Here is a 9,284-nt window from a genome sequence, read left to right as displayed (position 1 = left end):
AGGGTTAATTAACAGGCTTGAATCAAATATGACTGTATATATGTATATTGAAGTGATACTGACCACTGACTGTATATATGTATATTGAAGTAATACTGACCACTGACTGTATATATGTATATTGTAGTGATACTGACCACTGACTGTATATATGTATATTGAAGCGATACTGACCACTGACTGTATATATGTATATTGTAGTAATACTGACCACTGACTGTATATATGTATATTGAAGTGATACTGACCACTGACTGTATATATGTATATTGTAGTAATACTGACCACTGACTGTATATATGTATATTGTAGTGATACTGACCAGTGACTGTATATATGTATATTGTAGTAATACTGACCACTGACTGTATATATGTATATTGAAGCGATCCTGGCGTTAAAGACCAGCTGATCGCTGCCTGATTCTTTTTTTTGAATGGCCGCATTGCATTGTGGGATAGGCCTATCGGCTTTGAATGCTTCCTGCTCGGATCATATCGTAATGTTCTGTATTACAGCATATACTGTAATATTTCACCGGTAATAAGACCGAAATAATATTATTAAAGTAAAGAAATTAATACCATGATAACATCTAAATAAATGTTGATAGATGTAGCATTATAGTTTAAAAAATATAAATCAACAAAAAAGCAATCCAGTTTCCCTGGCCAAAATATACCGAAATAATAACATAAAAAGAAATACATATAAACCATGATAATATATCGTGAATAATGTTGATTAAAACAGCGGTTATTGGGCTAAAAATACCAATAATAACTGTCACAGATTTTGAGTTAAGGGGCGGGGGGCGTGTTTTTTTCTTTCGTCGATATCAAATAACGTATATAATATAATAACGTCAAGGGTACCCCTATTTGGTTGAAACTTGACGCCAGGGTCCTTGACCATGCGTCATACATTTGACGAGTAGGGAGTGAGACTGTGTTGGTCAAGCATAAGACAATACTATATATATTTAAAAGATAAAGATATAAATATAACTATATATATTAAACAACAACAATGGACTTTGTTAAGAGTAAGATAATAGTGCCGAGTGCAAAGGGTGCCTGAATAAATATGGGATGATTAATGTAAGCGGTTTCTTTATGAGGTAGATGAGATGACAGTTTATTAACAGCGTGATTAGATTTATATTTGACAGTGATGATATTTCCATGTTATTAAACTATGTAAACTATAAAGGATGTATAATTTCCAGCTCCAGAGGGTGTTTCAGCTTCAGTTAGTTTCTTTCACCACCTGCTGGTCAAAAGGAAACATCACTGCTGGTTCATCTTCTCCCTTCAAATGAAAACTTTATTGACTTTAGGACACTTTTTAATAACAACCCAGTTTAAAACTATGAAACATAATCAGCATAACAACCAATAAAATACTAAATAGAAACAGAGAAACTCACTGAGACAAAAGGAGTCACCAAATAAAACATGTTCAAATCCTCTTTCTGATTGGATAATAAACTTTGTTTCATATCGTCAGTTATCAGACTCCCAAACTGATTATCTTCTGTATTTATATAATAATAATAGGAGTGCTTTCTGATTGGCTGATCATGTCTTGAGGTCCAACTGAAACATGAAAGGAAACATGACCAAAAGGTGGAGAGTTTCTGTCTCTACGTCCTCCAATTATTTTATATCAACAATGTTTGATATCAAATACTAAACATCACAAGTTTTATTGGGTTTGACCTGAACTTTATTACACTGATTCATATTCAATGTTTCAGCACATCAACAGATTCACAACTTTAATTTCAAGTGTATACTCTATTTTTATATATGTATGTGAATACATATGATAATATATAACATAAAAATCTGCTGATGATATCATTAACATAAAAAAGAGAAATACATGTTTATTGAAGAAAGTTGAGCAGAAAGTTCAACAGACTCCTAAAGCTGCTGATGATCCAGTGAAGACACTCGGAGCAAACTGGTTTCATCAAGCAGACATTTTATTAATGATTCACAAAATACTACAAATCAATCAGGATGTTATTCCAGGAGCAACAACAGAATATAATGAAGAAGTTATTGGTCTTCTTGAAAAAATATAACACTCTCTCTCTCACTCTCTCTCTCACTCTCTCTCTCTCTCTCTCTCACTCTCTCTCTCTCTCTCACTCTTTCTCTCTTTCTCTCTCTCTCTCTCTTCTGCAGTCTCTCTATCAGCATGTTCAGCTCTGCCTGCTCTCTCTCTCTCTTTCTCTCTCTCTCTTTCTCTCTCTCTCTGTCTCTCTCTCTGAAGTTCTCTTACTTCTTCTGTCAGGCCGGCCACTTCATTCTTCAGATGGTCTCTTTCTTGTTGAGCACTTTTTTGCCCTATTTCCAGTTGTTTAAACTGTTCTTCAAGGGGGGTCATTGTGTTTTGCATCTGAGCTAGATCTGAACTGGGAGGGTCATTTTCTCTTTCTGGAGCTTCAGATGTGGTGCTGCTTGATGGAGCTTGATGTACTTTATGTTTTATAGTCTGAAAGTCTTCCTCAAACTGTCTTAGGTCACCTTTGTACCATAACTGTCCCAGTTGTGTGGATGTTGACTGTGATGGGGCAAATGTGAGGACCTTCGTTATCTCTAATTGTGAATTGCCACCCATTGATGAGCTCTTCTCTTTCGACTGACTGGTAGTGTGAGCAGATGGCTGACTCCCATGCTCTTGGCACTGGGGTGTAAAAGATGAGATTACAAGCATTACCATTTTGGTAGCAGTCTGTGAATAGACGCTCTGGTCTTTCCTTCAATACTTGTTTTTTAAATTTTTTTTGCTTTTCTCACTTATGGCCTCTGGTGGGTAGGGAATTATCTCAGGCCTGACTGGTTGGGTCATTCTGAGCTTAGCAACAGTTGCTATGTTCTGCTGCTGTTGGCTGACTTACTCTGCTTGCTAGCTAGCTAATATGCTAACTAACTACTCGGTTAGAGTTTAACTTCAGCTCAAAATATTTCTTTAAAAAAAAAAAAGAGTTTTAAAGTAATAACATAAAATACTTCAAAATCTCAGCAGAGTTACTACTATGTTTCTCCTCTCTCTGTAGGAACAGGGGTCTAGATCTGAGATGTTTCCTTGTTCATCCTGATGGGGGCAGTAGACAGTTGGGGCTTTCTTTCAGTTGTTCAGTATTTTCTTGTTTTTTCTTTGTGTTTTCCTCCTCCTGATGTTTCTTTTTCTATTTTTTGTTTTCAGTCTAGATATTTGGGAGTTTGTCTCATTTTCGAAAAATAAAAGTAACAAAAAAGGACCAAAATCAGGAGCTCATTTTGAAGCAGCTGCTTCTCATGGAACACCTCTCTCTCTCTCTCTCTCTCTCTCTCTCTCTCTCTCTCTCTCTCTCTCTCTCTCTCTCTCTCTCTCCTCTCTCTCTCTCTCTCTCTCTCTCTGTCTCTCTCTCTCTCTCTCTCTCTCTCTCTCTCTCTCTCTCTCTCTCTCTCTCTCTCTCTCTCTCTCTCTCTCTCTCTCTCTCTCTCTCTCTCTCTCTCTCTCTCTCTCTCTCTCTCTCTCTCTCTCTCTCTCTCTCTCTCTCTCTCTCTCTCTCTCTCTCTCTCTCTCTCTCTCTCTCTCTCTCTCTCTCTCCGCCTGATCTTCTATAAGAACGGTGACACCGTTATCAATCAGAGTATTGATTGGTGATTGAACCCGGTAACAGGTGATCCACCGTCGTGGTACAGAAAACCCTGGTTGAACCTGAAGTTAACTCGGTATCGCCAAATCCTGCTTTGTAGTCCAGGCCTCTGCTCCATGTGATCCTGGTTCATACAGAGAGAGGAAAGCTAGCGTTAATTTAATAAATAAGGAGAAAACATTTTAAAATATAAACATAAGACAACAGGAAGTTCTGACAAGCAAAAAGCAATTTAGAACCTGAAGAAAGCTACAATAAAGTTTCCAGAGACCATTATTCACAGCTATGAAAATAGAAAGTAAACAGCCAGAGAGTTAATAAATATGTAACATGGTTCATATATAATCCTTCCTAATCTAATCTAGTGTGTGTGATATGTGGAGAGTTAATAAATATGTAACATGGTTCATATATAATCCTTCCATAACTAATCTAGTGTGTGTGATATGTGGAGAGTTAATAAATATGTAACATGGTTCATATATAATCCTTCCTAAACTAATCTAGTGTGTGTGATATGTGGAGAGTTAATAAATATGTAACATGGTTCATATATAATCCTTCCATAACTAATCTAGTGTGTGTGATATGTGGAGAGTTAATAAATATGTAACATGGTTCATATATAATCCTTCCTAAACTAATCTAGTGTGTGTGATATGTGGAGAGTTAATAAATATGTAACATGGTTCATATATAATCCTTCCATAACTAATCTAGTGTGTGTGATATGTAGAGAGTTAATAAATATGTAACACGGTTCAATAATCCTTCCATAACTAATCTAGTGTGTGTGATATGAGGAGAGTTAATAAATATGTAACATGGTTCATATATAATCCTTCCATAACTAATCTAGTGTGTGTGATATGTGGAGAGTTAATAAATATGTAACATGGTTCATATATAATCCTTCCTAAACTAATCTAGTGTGTGTGATATGTGGAGAGTTAATAAATATGTAACATGGTTCATATATAATCCTTCCATAACTAATCTAGTGTGTGTGATATGTGGAGAGTTAATAAATATGTAACATGGTTCATATATAATCCTTCCATAACTAATCTAGTGTGTGTGATATGAGGAGAGTTTCCAGCCTCTTCTTTAGAAACTGTGTTGGGTCAACGTGAACAAATGCTGAACATCAGCTACAGTTGATCACCTTCATCTTTACATTATTACAATATCATCATCATCATCAATCAATCAATCAATCAATCAATCAATCAATCAATCTAACCTTCATCCTGGACTGCATCTGCTCAAATGTTGTTTATTGTTTATTACGCAACAGTTACTTTGTATGTGTGTATATACAGTATATATATATATATATATATATATATATATATATATATATATATATATATATATATATATATATATATATATATGTGTGTGTATCCGTGTGTGTAGGTGTCTGTGTGTGTGTGTGTGTGTGTCTGTCTGTGGGTGTGTGTGTGTGTGTGTGTGTGTGTGTGTGTGTGTGTGTCTGTCTGTGGGTGTGTGTGTGTGTGTGTCTGTGTGTGTGTGTGTGTGTGTGTGTGTGTGTGTGTATCTGTGTGTCTGTCTGTGTGTGTGTGTGTGTGTGTGTGTGTGTGTGTGTGTGTCTGTGTGTGTTTTTTTTCTATTTATTTATTTTTTATTTTAATGTGAGACATTACAAGGAACCACAAGTGATACAAGACATAAACAGTCACATACAAAAAGAGGGTAAAGTAAAATAAAACTAGCAGTTGCAGTGCAAAATTAAATATTTCATGTGCTTATTCAGTCACTTTTCAAATCCCTCCCCCTATACATATTACTCTAGACCATTCTTCTGTATAATTTATAATTCTAATGGGGACCATTCCCTTACAAACACATCCAGCGTATTTCTTAGTACATGTGATAATCTCTCCAATGGAAAGATGGACATACATTATTCATACCTCATTATAATATTAGGAGGATCTTTGTCAAACCATTTATGTAGTATTGAGAAGTGCGCAGCATACAAGGGCACTATGAATGTACCTATGAGCACATTTGGCATCCAGTCCCAGTACAAAATGGTATGGATTTAGTGGAATATCAAACCAAAAATGTTCTTATCTGAATGTGTGTGTGTGTTCTTACCTGTCTGTCAGCTGTGTGAGGTGGGGCAGGTGAAGCAGCAACTGAGCGTGCTCAGTCTGTCTCAGCTTTAAGTCCTCTGAGTCATTTCTCTGAAATCACATTTCAACGAGCCAGATCTGATTGGCAGTAATGTTTAGAGGAGACGTGGGACGTCCCACAGCTGCTCTGCCTGTATCTCCACCATGAACCCTCTGACTGGCTCTGTGCCATCAAACCAGTCCCACTGCCTAAAGTTGGGAGGAACCATTCAGCAGCACAGGAAAGATGATTGATGGGCGCCCGGTTAGCTCAGTTGGTAGAGCAGGCGCCCATATATAGAGGTTTAGTCCTCAACGCTGCGGGCACGGGTTCAACCCGGGTTCAATTCAAATGCTATGAAATTGAATAAAACTTGTGAAGAGCGTTGTAGGGAACCATCCACGTTATTTCTTTTGAAAATTTGTTTGAAAGAAACCCAAATTTCTGATATAGAAACTTTTTGAAAATGGGACAAACTAGACTCTAGGACACCAGGAGAGTTAAAGCCAATATATCTGCAGATGATTTGTTATTAACATGATCACAACCACAGTGCAGATTACAGAAAACTTTTCCTTTTGTTCTGATTCTCTGAACTGGATCCTGAATGAATCTGTTTACTGTAAATAACAAAGCTGCAGAGGATTAAAGCAAAGGTTAAACAGCCACACCTTCAATAGAATATGTTGTCAGGTTATGTTATCCTAAGATGTAAAAGGTTAAAGTTAGTTTCACTATCACTACAAGTCTGTTCTGTGAGCTCATGCTAAACATTAGTGAGCAAAAAACAAAAGCAAATTAATAACATGCTTGATTTGGTGTGTTTAATATTGTGAGCATATAAAGAAAGAAGTGGAGCATTATAACATTATGTGTGCGTGTCTGTTTTTGAGTGTGTGTGTGTGTGTGTGAATCTGTGTGTGTGTGTGTTTGTGTGTGTGCGTGCATGTGTGTGTGTGTGTCTGTGTGTGTGTGTTCAAGCCAAATATTAAATCCAAATTAAAAGCTAATGTTAATTTGAAATTCGAAAATTAAAAAAAAAAAATATTTTTAATTTGATCTTGCTTCGTTTTCTCTTTGGACTTTCAATTTGAGTTATGAATAAATATTTCCTCTGCAGCTTTCTGCTCTCAGACTAAACTAACAGAAAGACGGCTAACATTACCTTCAGCTGGAGCTCCAGACTGCTCAGAATATAAAGCAGATATACACCATGAGAGGAGACGTTCTCTAATCCTAAATGCTGCAACAGACCGAGGAACATAACTGGGACACAAGCTGGGAGGAATTTATTATTCTTGTTACAGGAAACGCCCTGAATAAAAATGCTGAGATAAACTTCCTTTCACGGAAAAGTGTGTTTCTGTTCCCTTTTCCCTGAAAGAAAGTTTATCTCAGCATGATTTTTATTCAGGGAGTTTCCTGTAACAAGAATAATAAATTCCTCCCAGCTTATGTCACAGTTATTTTTCCCTCGGTCTGATGCAGGATTTAGGGTTAGAGAAGGTCTCCTCTCATCCCTCTTTCTCTTAGTTTAGTCTGAGAGCAGAAAGCTGCAGAAAGCTGCAGAGAAACTAACACATCTCTCACAGACTCTTGGTCTGGGTCTGGTCTATGGTGATGAACAGTGACAATAATAGTCACAATAAAGATATAGAAACTATGACTTGAAATAAAAAACACATGTACACACACACTCACACACACACACACACACACACACACACACACACACACACACACACTCATACACACACACACACACACACACACAGAGAAACACACTCTGATCCCTTCCAGTATGCTGCAGAGATCAGTGTTGACCTCCTTCCACAGCGTCTTGTCGCAGGCCTTTGGTCTCTTGACTAATGGTCTTCTCCTCTGGATCTTCTTCTCTGCTGTTGGCTGTGATGGGTTGGGTTCAGGTGACTCTCCTGTGCCTTGGTCTTCTCCTCTGGATCTTCTCCTCTGCTGTTGGCTGTGATGGGTTGGGTTCAGGTGGCTCTCTTGTGCCTTGGTCTTCTCCTCTGGATCTTCTTCTCTGCTGTTGGCTGTGATGGGTTGGGTTCAGGTGGCTCTCCTGTGCCTTGGTCTTCCTCCTCTGGGTCAGGGGTGTTGATGTCCTGCAGACTGTGGTGTGTGTCCTGCTGCTGAGTCGACTGACTCGGCCTGCTTCTCAGAAAGTAGCTGTCGATGCGACTTCCCTGTGTGTGTGTGTGTGTGTGTGTGTGTGTGTGTGTGTGTGTGTGTCTGTGCGTGTGTGTGTGTGTGTGTGTGTGTGTGTGTGTGTGTGTGTGTGTGTGTGTGTGTGTGTATGAAGGTAAATATGGTGCAAAACATGAGAGCTTGTAGAATACAATGTGAGAAATTGCAGAACAAAAAATCTGAACTTCTATGTTAAAATTTGCACATGTAGAAAATATTCACACTTCTGTATTCTGAATGTGAAGTTGCAGAAAAAAGCAGGGTTTCTTTCGCCAGATAAGTGACAACTCTGTCTGGCTTATTTATGTAGCATGGAACTAGGTGGAATAGCATGCTAGCATTAGCTAACTAACCAACCAGCCCGCTTCTATTATAATTATCTTAACACTTTAAAGGAACACGCCGACTTATTGGGACTTTATCTTATTCACTGTAACCCCCAGAGTTAGACTAGTCCATACATACCCTTCTCATCTCTTATTGGGACTTTATCTTATTCACTGTAACCCCCAGAGTTAGACTAGTCCATACATACCCTTCTCATCTCTTATTGGGACTTTATCTTATTCACTGTAACCCCCCAGAGTTAGACTAGTCCATACATACCCTTCTCATCTCTTATTGGGACTTTATCTTATTCACCGTAACCCCCAGAGTTAGACTAGTCCATACATACCCTTCTCATCTCCGTGTGTGATGTAACTCTGTCTGACGGCTCCAGCGGCATCAGCCCAGCACAGATCCTGCAGGTAACTGGTTCCAGTAATCCTACTGCTCCCAATAAGTGACAAAATAACACCAACATGTTCCTATTTACATGTTGTGATTTATAGAGTCACAGCGTGTACAAAAAACAACGTAACATGAGACACAGCTGTCTTCTAACTGTAAACAAACCGGGAACTATATTCTCAGGTGGAAGAATATAGTACTTGGGCGGAGTGATATGCTCGCAGCAAGCCTGTCTGAGAATATAGTTCCTGGTTTGTTTACAGTTAGAAGATGGCTGTGTCTCATGTTACGTTGTTTATTGTACACGCTGTGACTCTACAAATCACAACATGTAAATAGGAACATGTTGGAGTTATTTTGTCACTTTTGTCACAATTTGGAGCAGTAAGCTAGTTGGAACCAGTTACCTGCAGGATCTGTGCTAAGCTAAGCTAATGCTGGAACCGTCAGACAGCGTTACAGCACGCACAGAGATGAGAAGGGTATGTATGGACTTGTCTTACTCTTGGGCTTACGGTGAATAAGCTAAGTTCACAATAAGTCGGCGTGT

General features: G+C 38.2%; 1 long non-coding RNA gene across 1 annotated transcript; it reads right to left on the bottom strand.

Moving 5' to 3' along the window:
* Nucleotides 1–3,559: 3,559 nt before the first annotated feature.
* LOC114571453 (uncharacterized) lies at nucleotides 3,560–7,050 on the bottom strand. The gene is made up of 3 exons (XR_003694646.1): nucleotides 6,963–7,050; nucleotides 5,780–5,868; nucleotides 3,560–3,779 (listed from the first exon to the last, which is right to left on the bottom strand). It is a non-coding gene; the product is annotated as an uncharacterized LOC114571453 (long non-coding RNA).
* Between the last annotated feature and the right edge of the window lie 2,234 nt (nucleotides 7,051–9,284).

The sequence above is a fragment of the Perca flavescens genome, chromosome 16 (genome assembly GCF_004354835.1).
Source record: "Perca flavescens isolate YP-PL-M2 chromosome 16, PFLA_1.0, whole genome shotgun sequence".
NCBI classification, from domain to species: domain Eukaryota; kingdom Metazoa; phylum Chordata; class Actinopteri; order Perciformes; family Percidae; genus Perca; species Perca flavescens.
The sequence above is the reverse complement of the archived record's forward strand: the minus strand, read 5'-3'. Positions and strand labels throughout refer to the sequence as shown.